Genomic DNA, 13,773 nt, shown 5'->3' on the forward strand with positions numbered 1-13,773 from the left:
TGATTACTATGAATGTATTATGAACATGTTTAGAAGGCAATTGGTTGAATGATGATGCTATATGTGAAAGGCTATTCTCACATACTAACACACACTCATGAATGAAGTTCTATGCTAATGTTAATGATGAAGTACTTGTTGAAAGGCTATTCTCAATTTGTACTCTAATAAATGAAAAAACATGTTGTGAAAGGACTTTCTCACAATATGGGATTCCTAGGTGAAAGGCTATTATCATCTTTGAATCCATGAGCTTTCCAATGAATGAATGTTAGGTTTGTGATGGAAGCCCTCACGTGAGTTGAGGCGGGGTATCTAGTAGCAATCTCCTATCCCAAAATAATGAGCAAATGTAATTAATGTCAAATACTCCGTGGGGAATAATGCTTAGCACCGAGTGGATAGTGATGAGATGGGAGCCCTCACGTGAGTTGAGGTGAGGTTTCCAGTAGCAATCTCTTGAGATGGATGCCCTCACATGAGTTACGGTGGGGTATTTAGTAGAAATATCCCTATCCCATAACTATGTGGCCACATAGGTCTAGCTAGTGGATCCACTTAAGCTAAAGAACAATGGTCCTACCTTAGGCAAGTAGAAATCCCTTTTCCGGTAAGGGTGACACCGGGATTCCATGAATTGCTCACATGGTCTATGTCGGTTAAGGCTTACTCCCACAAAGAATGTTAATGAACTATGGCTTCTTAAGGATGCACTACTTAGTGTAGGTGGTGGTATGGGATGCCATCTATACATTGCACAAGTAGGCTTTTGAGAGGGGTCATCGTGTGTTCCTTTGTAATGTTGATGAAATGAATGGGTTATTATGATCATGTTAATAAGAATGTTGATCTAATGTCTAATGAATGAAGGTGCTCTTAATGTAATAAAGTTAATGAAGAATGTGACTTATGCTTAAATGTAATGAAGCATGCTATACTTGGATTGTATTATGACTTACTTCCTCGTTATGACTTGTTGTATATGAATATGCCTTGCCTATGGTGACTTCGAAGGACTTAGTGTGAGTAGTATTATGGGATGCTACTTGCACATTGCACAAGTATGACTTAGAGTTGTCTTAGGTAATGGTCCTTATGTGTTGCAATGACTTATGAAGTGTTTATGTCTATTATGTATGACTACGGTGTGAAGATGGAGAGGTTGAATAGTAAGTTCACTTTGGTGACCTTAAGGTGGTACTTGGTGTGGATAGTGGTATGGGACGCTATCCATACATTGCACAAATTATAGCTTGAGGGTTACTTGAGGTGAGGGCTTATGGGAAGGTAATGAGTTATATGTCGATTATGGTGCTAATGTGTATACGTGACTTGTGTGTTGATTATGTCTTATATTATGCATTTTATGCTTAAGTTTCATGAAGGTTTTATCAAAATGGCATATATCATGACCTTCAACTAAATTGTCCATTTTAAGCATGTTTTTGCATGACTATCTTACTTAGTACTTAATTGTGCTAACCTATATTTTTCTCCATGTTTTACTACAAGTGTAGGTTCCGGCAAGTGATTGCTTTAATCTAGATTGGAGTGCTTGGATTGATATTCTTCCACGATCAAGTGGTATGTCCTCATAGATTGAGGACAAGTACTTTAGAAGTTTCTTTCATTTCATGTAATATAAAATGTTAATCTTTTCAATTGTAAAGGGTAGTGTCCCTATTTTACTTTTCAAGACTTTGTTTAGATGGCCATGTGAGACTTAGACTTCCGCTGTGTTTTAAAGTGTTTTCTTAAATAAAATTTGAATGTTTGGATTTAAATAAGTTTTAAATTCCGCACTATTTCTATGTAAAATGCAATGAATATGCTATGAGGCTTGTATAAGACTCCTTCGAGGTCGAGTACGCCGTGTTACTTCTATTGGGTATCCCCGGATTGTGACAAACATGGTATTAGAGTATATGATTTTGGAAATAGTTTTCAGGGTTGATGTCTCACACCGCACGTCTAGTAGAGTCCTGTTCATGGGTGTGAGTCGCGACACATTTATGAGCGAGAGGCTATAGGACGTTAGAAAGTTACAATTGTTTCATCATTCTTGAAGTTATGCCTTAGAGTTTAGTTTTATAAGTGTCCTTTTCCTAATCCGTCTCTTATATTTATAGGATATGAATACAAGAAGGACGCTCGCAACGAGAGTGGATGCGAGAGTAGTGAATGAGTGTGTTCCTCCCCAAGATCCTCAAGGTCCTTAAAGTGACCAAGTTCCTCAAAGAAATCAAGTTCCGGTAGGTGCTCCGGATATGACTAATGAAGAGATTAGGTCGGCTTTTCTAACCTTAGCCCAAGATATGACGGCCCTAGTTACTAGAGATTTAGGGCCCAGGGTGTATGCTATTGAGAGTACTATGGGTTCAAGGTTAAGGGATTTCTCTAGGATGAACCCTCCCGAATTTCTAGGTTCCAAAATAGAAGAAGATCCTCAAAGCTTTGTTGATGAGATTTGCAAAATACTTAGTGCCATGGGGGTTTCTTCGTAGGAGAAGACGGAGCTAGCCGCCTACCAACTCAAAGATGTGGCTCAAATTTGGTTTGAGCAATGGAAAGGTGAGAGGCAAAGAGGAGCGGGTCCCATAAATTGGGAGGTTTTCAAGGAGGCTTTCCTTGATAGGTTTTTCCTCTTAGAGTTGAGGGAACAAAAGTTGGTAGAGTTCATGAACCTTCGTCATGAGGATATGAGTGTGAAGGAGTATTCTCTTAAGTTCACCCAACTATCCAAGTATGCTCCTACCTTAGTGTCAAATTCAAGGGCTAGAATGAATAAGTTTGTAATGGCAGATTCTGTCCTAGTAGAGGAAGAGTGCCGTACGACAATGCTCCTTCATGACATGGATATTTCAATGCTCATGGTCTATGCTCAACAAATTGAGGAATCAAAACTTAGGAAAATGAAAAAGGAGGCAAAAAGAGCTAGACCCGATGAACAAAGTCAACCAAGGTCCAAAAAGAGGTACTACAATCAAGATTCTCCTATGGTCAACAATGATAGGGTTTCTAACCCTAAACCTCAAGGAGGGAATGGAGGTAGTTCTTCATTTGAAAGTTTTATTTGTGCCAAGTGTGGGAAGAAACATTTGAGTAAGTGCCTTGCTGGCACATATGGCTGCTTTAGGTGTGGAAAGAAGGGTCATAAGATAAGAGATTATCCAACACTCATGGCAAAAAAATAAGAGGCCAATCAAGATTCTAATGATTGTACGGTTCCTATCCCTCTAAATTATGGTCATTTCTATGCACTTCGGGCTAGGGATGACAAAGGAGCTAATCCGGATGAAGGCATCGGTATGTGATAGTTCCTTGTAGTTATGATTGTTATGTTGAGGTTCCTATGTTGTTTTCATGTTAGACTTAGTTGGGTCTACTCTTAAGTGGAGGGATGGTATGTTGAGTAGTAAGGTTGTTGAGTGTTGTGATATCCTTATCTCTTTCCTTTTATTCTTATTCAAGCTTGAGACCAAGAGTTCCTTGTAGGTTATTTCATGTTTTGGAGTCATGTGTGATTATGAGTTTTCATGGTCTCCTTATGCTATGCATGTTCTAGTTGGATTCTTGTTTATATGAGAAAATCAGTTTCCATGTTTTATGTTCCTCATGTGGATGTGCATTTGATATGAGTTGTCTATATGCTTCATGAGGTTAAATGTTGAGCATGCCTAAATGTGCTTTTGAGAGTAATTACATAATTGCCTTATGATGTTGTGTTGAGCATGATGTGGGTTGGAGAAGAAAAGTTCCTCCAACGAAATGACAAATGTTTATGTTTTAGTGCATAATGTGTTGGTAGATGTCGTTCCTACTTTCTTGTGTTGCATTGAGCTTATTGATTAGGAGTTGATGTTTCCTCCTATGTTTATGCAGTTATATTGATGTGTCATGCATGATGGGCTGCTAGTCTTGAGTCGTTTTTCCTTTAATGTGTTTAAAGTATCATTCGAGGACGAATGTTCCTAAGTGGGGGATAATGTAATGACTCGGAAAATGATAGGTTAAACTAGAGCCTAAATGTGAGGGTTAATGTCAAGACTTAAGGGGGTTTAGTGGTTAAACGTTAAAGTACGTAATAGATCCCTAAGTTTAGAAGACCTTCTAAGGTTTGGTTGAGGGTGCAAGGTCAAGAGCCGGTCAATAGGGTCAAGCCTAAGCCAGAGGCCAAGGCTGCCCCAACTTTGGCCAAACACTGCCCAAGGAACACGACTACTTTCACGAACAATGATCCTGACCACAGTCTGTGAAAGGGATCGTGAAGGTCCCTTAGGCATGTGTGAGGCATGGCATTGAGACCTAGCCATTGCCTAGGAATCACGAGCTCCACAACGACTCGTGGTCTTGACCACGGATCATGGGAGGCCTCGTGGTCTTGCTTTGGCATTCTGGGAGCCAAGGGTGCATAAGACAACCTTTAGCCACTACCTACCATCACCATGAGGGTATTCACGAGCCGTGGTGGCCAACACGAGCCTTGGTGCCACCCGTGGTTGGCAAAACAATGTGCTTGCTTGGCTTCCCAAGGAAGGCTCTCCTTCATGAGCCACTTCACGGCTCGTGGTGAAGACCACGGACTGTGGGAAGGCTCGTGGAATTGCCTTCATCACTTGGGAGCCTTGCCAAGTTGAGGAGGATACTGGTCAAGGGACCATGGGAACCACCACGAGCCGTGGATACCCTCACGACCCGTACAAGTAGGCGTAGTCCCTGACGTGGCTGCCCAAATTAAGGGCTTTTGAGCAATTTCGTTTTATTTAATTAAAGTGTGGTGTTGATTTTAATTGGTTTATATCACTAGTATATATAGTTTTAAGTCCTAAAATAAGTCATTAATCCTTATTTCCCCAAATCAACCAAAGAGTATCTCCTTTCACAAATTCTCTCTCAAAACTCAATGAAGAAGAAGGAAGCCATTGAAGCTAGGGTTGGTGGATTCCTAGGTGTTTCTTTTCAATTTTCGTGGGGATTCAATAGCAAGGTATGGTAGTCTTCATCCTTGTCTAACTTTTCATTCAAGGAGCCAATTCAAAGGTGATTTCAAATTATGAAAAATCTATGGTTTTACTCAATCTCATGGGTTCTTTCCTCAAACGTTTTCAAATGGTTTCTAATGACAAATTATGATTGTATTAGTGTTTAATTGATGATTTATGATGAAAATACTCTGTGAACCCATGAATTCTCTCAATTCCTTAATTGTGCCATTACGAAGTGGGTTTGTTGATTATGAATGCTTATGAATGAATTGTGTCTAATTTTCTTTGGGTTATTGAATTGTATAATTATCCATGCCTTAATTATAGTAAATTGTTGGTGTGTTGGTTATTTGAGATTGATGGCCTTGAAAGGGTAAATTATTATCAATTACGTGTTAAAGTAGGATTGTGCTTGAGCTATTGATCCACTTGAATGGTAGAGTTGTTTAATTACTATGTATATTGTGATCATGGCCTTGAAAGGCAAAGTATGAATGATTAATGTATTATTATGATGAGAATTATATGTGTGTGATTACTATGAATGTATTATGAACATGTTTAGAAGGCAATTGGTTGAATGATGATGCTATATGTGAAAGGCTATTCTCACATACTCATACACACTCATGATAATCTTAATGATAAACTGTAACACTCCGGAAAATGGTAGGTTGAACTAGAGCCTAAATGTGAGGCTAAAAATTGTAAAATGACTCCCCAAAGTTTAGTAGGTCATTTAAGGTTAAAATGAGGCAAGTTGAGTCTAGACCAAGGGGCAAGTTCCAAGGCAAAAGGGCCAAGCCAAGGCCAAAATCCAAGACTGCCCCTAGCTAGGTGCTACTTCCCCAACCTTCACGAGAGGGACCACGACTCGTGGTTGACTCAACAACTGGTGAAGGTGGTCATGAAGCCCCCTTAGTTTTAGGAAAGTTGGGACACCTTAGGGGAGCTACTTCCTAAGGCACCTCGGGCACCACCACGGGCCGTGGTCCCCTTGACGAGGCATGGGGGTGCTAGTGAACTCACTCGTGAAGATGCCTTGGACACAAAATTGTGGTCACCACTTTCCCTAGTTACTGCCTCAACTTCACAGCCATCACCACGGTCCGTGGTCTTGACCAAGAACAAGGGAGGCTCTCGTGAAGTTACCATAGGTAATTATCCAAATGGCCCTAAAGAGGCAAGGCTACTGCCTCAACTCTATGGGCATAACCACGTGCCGTGGTCCACTTCACGAGCCGTGAAGGTGCCGGTGGAGATGACTTAGGCTCAAATGCCAAATGCCACCAAAACCTAGCCACTCTCCCAATCTCTACGAGAGGGACCACGAGTCGTGGTCCTCACCACGGTTCGTGAAGATGGGCGTGGGAACTGGACGGGGTCAATTAGTGAGGGTCATTTAAGTCAATTACTTTTTAAGTCCAATTAATGTGGGGGTGTTTTGGGTATTTTAGGGGTAAAATATATATTGATTTTAAGTCATAATTCACAAGACTTGATCATTAATTCACAACACCCAAATATTTGCCCAAATCCCTCTTCTCTCCAATATTTCTTTCTCTGTAGTTCCTCCATTGAAGAACACCAAGAACTTGAAGATTAGGGCTCAAGAATCCATCATCTCAACTCTAAATCCTGGGCAAAGCCTCAATTAAGGTATGGGGACCTTGATTCATGGAACACTTTTCTCCATGAAGCCCTTCAAACTCTAATTTCAAAATTGGTATAATGTTCAAAAACTAGGGTTTCTATTCTAGCCATGGGTTCTTTCTAAAAATGATTTCATTATGTTATTTGTGTTGTATTATGGATTATTTGATGTTTAATGGTGATTTTTATTGTAAATTTCCCCATGAACCCAAGTGTTACCCCATGACCCCAATTTCATGAATTATGATGGGTTTGTTGATGCAAGATGAAGACTATGAATTGTATCTATGTTAATCTAGTTATGGAATCTTGTTTGTTCATGCTTAAAGTAATATTTCTAAGTGTGATTGTGAGAATTTGTTCATGACCCTTGAAGGGGGTAAATTGTGAAGGTTTGTTCATGAATGATGGAAGTTGTATGTGAACTTATAATTCACTTGAAAGGTAAAGATCATATCACCAATGTGTAAATTGAGGTATTATGGAAAGGTCAATTCTCCCCTTACCCATTACACATATTCATGTATGACTTGTCTAGGATGGTGATATCATTGTTGTTTGATTGAAAGGTTGTTTCTCATGAAAAACACTATGAATGTAATGTGAGTTTTGCTCACATGTCAATGTTGATTTTAAGGTTGAAAGTACATTCTCATCTTTAATGAATCTATGAGCTATTATGATGAATTGTATTGAATGAAGGGTAGAGCATTCCTTCACACATGTAAATGCAATTTAAGACTAATTATGTATGATTTGTGAAATAATGCTTAGCTCCGCTAATGCAATAGAGCGGGTTTCTAAAAGCAATCTCCCTATCCCATAACTATGTGCCAACATAGGACCTTAGCTAGTGGATCCACCTTATAGCTATATATTTAGTTCTACCTTAGACAAGTAGGACACCTTCTTTCGGTGTGGGGTTATACGACACTGAATTCCATGTAGTTCACACGGTCTATGTCGGTTATGGCAACTTTTCCCTATATAATGAAGATAATGAATGAGACACGAACTATTCTATGACTTCTTGGTGAGTGTACTTAGTAGGAGTGGGGGTATGGGACTTCACTTCCACATTGCACAAGTAGACTTAGTAGGATTTTATGGGATGGCTCTTTTATGTTATTATGGGATTGAATGTATGCATGTATGTTGAATGGTAGTTGATATGAATGACTTTCCTTATCTTCAAGTAATGTACATGACTAGTTCCATGTTAATGACTATTGAATATGATGAGGTCCAAAGGTGACATGTATGACCAAGGTAGCTTCAAAGGAGTACTTGGTATGGTTGGTATTATGAGATGCCAACCATACATTGCACAAGTGTCCCTTAGGGGTTGCTAAGGTGTTGATGTCACTATGTTATTTGACATTGAAAATGTATACTAGTTTCCAAACTTGATAAATGTATTCTTTTCAAATAAAATGTCCTTTTTATCATGTTTTAACGATTTTATGCATGTTTTCATACTTAGTACATATTATGTGCTAACCACTTCTTCCTTCTACATCTTAATGAGTGTAGGTTTCGGCTAGGTGACTTTCACTCTCCTTTTGAAAAAGACTTGGATTGCTTATCTCCAAGTTGTGGTGAGTCCTCAAGTTCGAGGATGGGATTTCCTATTTCTTAGTTTCACTTTGTATCTTGTATATTGAGACTTTTGTTGATGCAAATGGCTAAGTCAAAAAATCTTTGTATTCCTATGTTTTAGATGGTGTATGAGACAAAGTATACATTCACTATGATTTTCTTTTATGAAAAGTGAAGTTGAACTTCGATTGTAAAATTTTAAATTTTTCCGCATTATTTTCTATGTCTTATGTAATGATGATGCTAGAGGCTTGTATGAGACCCCTTCGGGGTCAAGTACGCTGTGCCGTGTCTAGGGGCTAGCCTTGGGTCGTGACATGAAGTACTTGTTGAAAGGCTATTCTCAATTTGTACTCTAACGAATGAAAAGACATATTGTGAAAAGAATTTCTCACAATATGGGATTCCTAGGTGAAAGGCTATTCCCATCTTTGAATCCATGAGCTTTCCAATGAATGAATGTTGGGTTTGGGATGGATGCCCTCACGTGATTTGAGGCGGGGTATCTAGTAGCAATCTTATCCCATAATAATGAACGAACGTAATGGATGTCAAATACTCCGTGGGGAATAATGCTAAGCACCGAGTGGATAGTGATAAGATGAGAGCCCTCACGTGAGTTGAGGCGAGGTTTCTAGTAGTAATCTCTTGAGATGGATGCCCTCATGTTAGTTGAGGCGGGGAATCTAGTAGCAATCTCCCTATCCCACAACTATGTGCCCACATAGGTCTAGCTAGTGGATCCACTTAAGCTAAAGAACAATGGTCCTACCTTAGGCAAGTAGGAATCCCTTATCCGGTGAGGGTGACACCGGGATTCTATGAATTGCTCACATGGTCTATGTCGGTTAAGACTTACTCCCCCAAAGAATGTTAATGAACTATGGCTTCTTAAGGATGCACTACTTAGTGTAGGTGGTGGTATGGGACACCATCTGTACATTGCACAAGTAGGCTTTTGAGAGAGGTCATGGTGTGTTCCTTTATAATGTTAATGAAATGAATGGGCTATTATGATCATGTTAATAATAAGAATGTTGATCTAGTGTCTAATGAATGAAGGTGCTCTTAATGTAATGAAGTTATTGAAGAATGTGACTTATGCTTAAATGTAATGATGCATGCTATACTTGGATTGTATTATGAGTTACTTCCTTGTTATGACTTGTTGTATATAAATATGTCTTGCCTATGGTGACTTCAAAGGAGTACTTAGTGTGAGTATTATGATGGGATGCTACTTGTACATTGCACAAGTATGACTTAGAGTTGTCTTAGGTAATGGTCCTTATTTGTTGCAATGACTTATGAAATGTTTATGTGTATTATGTATGACTACGGTGTGGAAGATGGAAAGGTTGAATGGTAAGTTCACTTTGGTGACCTTAAGGTGGTATTTGGTGTGGATAGTGGTATGGGACGCTATCCATACATTTCACAAAGTATAGCTTGAGGGTTACTTGAGGTGAGGGCTTATGGGAAGGTAATGAGTTATAAGTCGATTATGGTGCTAATGTGTATAAGTGACTTGTGTGTTGATTATGTCTTATATTATGCCTCTTACGCTTAAGTTCATGAAGGTTTTATCAAAATGGTATATATCATGACTTTCAACTAAATTGTCCATTTTAACCATGTTTTTGCATATCTATCATACTTAGCACTTAATTGTGCTAACCCATATTTTTCTCCATGTTTTACTACAAGTGTAGGTTCCGACAAGTGATTTCTTCTATTTAGATTGGAGTGCTTGGATTGATATTCTTCCAAGATCAAGTGGTATGTCCTCATAGCTCGAGGACAAGTACTTTAGAAGTTTCTTTCATTTCGTGTAATAGACAATGTTAGTCTTTTTGATTGTAAAGGGCTGTATCCCTGCTTTAGTTTTCAAGACTTTGTTTAGATGGCCATGTGAGACTTAGACTTCCGCTCTGTTTTAAAGTGTTTTCTTAAATGAAGTTTGAATGTTTGGATTTAAATAAGTTTTAAATTCCGCGCTATTTTGATATCAAATGCAATGAATATGCTATGAGGATTGTATAAGACCCCTTCAGGGTCTAGTACGCCGTGTTACTTCTAGGGGGTAGCCCCGGTTCTTGACCGGTAAGCTTAGTACTGCTTTCCACCCTCAAACGGATTATCTAGCAGAACGCACCATTCAAACCTTAGAGGACATGTTGAGGGCATGTGTGATAGATTTCCAAGGTAGTTGGGATGACCATCTCCCATTGATTGAGTTTGCCTACAACAATAATTACTACTCAAGCATTGCCATGGCTCCGTTTGAAGAACTATATGGTAGGAGGTGTAGATCTCCGGTTTGTTGGTTTGAAGTAGGTGAATTTTCTTTAATTGGTCCCGAGTTAGTTTATGAGGCCATTGGAAAAGTTTGACTCATTAGAGAGAGATTGAAGACGGCCCAAAGTTGGCAAAAGTCTTATGCCGACAATAGAAGAAGGGATCTAGAATTTGAGATTGGTGATTGGGTTTACTTGAAGATCTCACCTATGAAGGGTGTGATGAGATTTGGTAAGAAGGAGACACTTAGTCCTCCGTGCGTGGGCCCATATCAAATCCTGAAGTGTATTGGAAAAGATGCCTATGAATTAGATTTTCCAAGTGATTTGGCTCTGGTTCACCTGGTGTTTCATGTTTCCATGCTGAAGAAGTGCATTAGTGATCCGGTATCCATCCTTCCTTTAGAAGGTTTAGGAGTTGATGAGAGCCTTTCCTATGAAGATATTACGGTGGAGATTCTAGACCGGCAAGTTAAGAGGTTGAGAAACAAAGAAGTAGTTTTCGTTAAGGTCTTATGGAGGAATCACTTAGTTGAGGGTGCCACATGGGAGGCCGAGGCCGATATGAAGTCCCGCTATCCTCATCTTTTTCCTTCTACTCCTATTTAAACTTGTGGTAAGTACTTTTCTTGAGTTGGTGTTTCGGAAGTCATTTGTGCTACAAGTGTTCTTTATGATATCCTTATAATATGCATGTTCTTGTGAGAATTTATATTTAGCATAAAATGAGTTTTCATGATTTATATATTCCTTATGTTGAATTGCACTTTAGTATGATTATTGCGTATTTGACCTTATGAGGTGATCTATGGAGCATGCTTAGTTATGATTATGTTGAACATGCTTAATTGTGTTTATGATGAACATGCTTAGTTATGTTTTGATGAAATGGAATATTGGCTCCATATTGTGGTGTTGAGCTTGCTTTGAGATTGGAGAAGGTAGTTCCTCCTAAGTTTTTATGAAATGGTGGATTTTCTGCATAAATAATTGTAGATGTAGTTCCTATTTCCTTGTGGTTGCATTGATTATGTCTTGTGATGGAGTTGATGTTTCTTCCTATGAATTGTGCATTTTTATTATGTTGCATGCATGATGGACTGCTAGTCTTGAGTCTCTATTTCCGTAAGGTATCTAGATTGTCATTCGAGGATGAATGTTCCCAAGGGGGATATAATGTAATACCTCGGAAAAATGGTAGGTTAAACTAGAGCATAAACTAAAGTTAAAAATCGTAAAATGACTCCCTGAATTTTAGTAAGTCATTTAAGGTTGAAGTGAGGTTTATTGAGTCAAAACCAAGGGGCCAAGCCAAGGCTGCCCCTAGCTAGGAGCACACTGCCCCACCTTAATGAGAGGGACCACGAGTCGTGGTCCACTCCACGGCTCGTGAAGGTGGTCGTGAGTCTTACTTGGCCATTGGAAATTGGCCACCCTTTGCCCTAGCTACTGCCTTAGCAGCCACGGACTTGACCATGGCTCGTCGAGCACTTCATGGAGATGCCGTAGGCATTGAAGCTAAGAGCCCCAAGTGACAAGCTCACTGCCTCAAGGACCACGAGAGGGACCACGACTCGTGGATCCCCTCATGGTAATTCCATGGACTTGTGAGCCTAAGGCACCATTTCCAAGACACTGCCTCAACTCCACAGGCAGGACCACAAGCTGTGGTCCTCACCACAACTCGTTGTGCCTGGACGGGATTCACTAAGTGAGGCTCTTTTAGGTCGTTTCCTTTTTAGTCCAATTAAAGTGGATGTGTTTTGGGTATTTTTAGGGGAAGTATATATATATATATATATATATTGTTTTAAAGTCAAATTTCACAAGACTAAGTCATTATTCACAAACACCAAATTGAAATAAAAAAACTCCCTCCTCCCTCCTCTCTTAATATTTCTCTCTCTAAACTCAAGGAAGAAGAAATGAGCCATTGGAGCTAGGGTTGGTAGATTTTCAAGGTTCTTCCCCAAATTTCTTGGAGTTTCATAGTCAAGGTATGGATGCTTTTCATCCTTGGGTAGCTATCACCCAAGGAGCCCCTTCAAAGTATGTTTTCAAGATCCCAAATCCCCCAAACCTAGGGTTTTCAATCTATTGTCATGGGTCTTCTTCCAAAATGTTTTTCATTGTACATTTATGGTTTATTTTGGTTGATTAAATTTATTTTTGATTGGAATGTTAGAGTATTGATAATTTATGATGAAAACCTCCCTTGGACCCATGATTTCACCTTTTTCCTAAATTGTGAACTATGGTATGACTTGATTGATGATGGGAGCTTGATAATTGATTATGTTTATGTTGATTAAGTTGTTGAATCATGATATACCTCTATCTAATGTAGTAATTCTAGAAGTTAGGGTTGATAATGATTGATAGTCTTGAAAGGCAAATTGTTAGGGTTCATACATGTTGATGAGAATTGTATATGAACTTGTGATTCACTTATGTAGTGAGGATCGTATGCCTATTGTGTAATTGTGGTATTGATTGTGGTATTGATGCAAGATCTTTCTTGTCTATACCCTTACACTTGATTATGCATGAAGTATGTATGTATGTTTATGGTAAGCTTGTCGTGTTGATTGAAAGGCCATTCTAATGAAACACTATGAATATGATGTGAAAGGTTTACTCACATGTTGATGATTCTAAGGTTGAAAGGACATGCTTACCCCATGAATCTATGAGCTATTATGATGTATGTTGGTTTGAGTGGCTAGTGCATTCTTTCATGAATATGAACTGAAGTAAAGACTTAGAGTGTGTTTGGTATGAAGGAAAATGTTTTCCTAGAAAATGTTTTCTTGGAAAACAAGTTAATTTTTGACTTATTTTCTCATGTTTGGTTGGTGAGTAGAAAATATTTTCCGGAAAATATTTTTAGTGTTTGATTTATGAATGATTTTTTTTTTGAGAAATATCTTTTATTTTTATTAGGGTAGAATTTTTTTTTTGAAATTGAAAATATTTTTTAAAAACAAACTTAAATTTTTTTGGGGGTGGGGTTGGGGGTGGGTTGAGGGTAGGGGTGAAAAATTGAAATTTTGAAGTTGAAAATATTTTTTAAGAACAAACTTAAATTTTTTTTGGGGGTGAGGGCTGGTAGGGGGTGGTTGGGAGGGTCGAGGGTTGGGGTGAAAATATAAAATTTTGAAGTTGAAAATATTTTTTAAAAACAAACTTAAAATATTTTTTTGGGGGTGGGTGGGGGGGGGTCGAGGGTTGGGGTGAAA

Source organism: Solanum verrucosum, unplaced genomic scaffold, assembly GCF_900185275.1.
Source record: "Solanum verrucosum unplaced genomic scaffold, falcon-dt-bn FXZP01000246.1, whole genome shotgun sequence".
Lineage (NCBI taxonomy): Eukaryota > Viridiplantae > Streptophyta > Magnoliopsida > Solanales > Solanaceae > Solanum > Solanum verrucosum.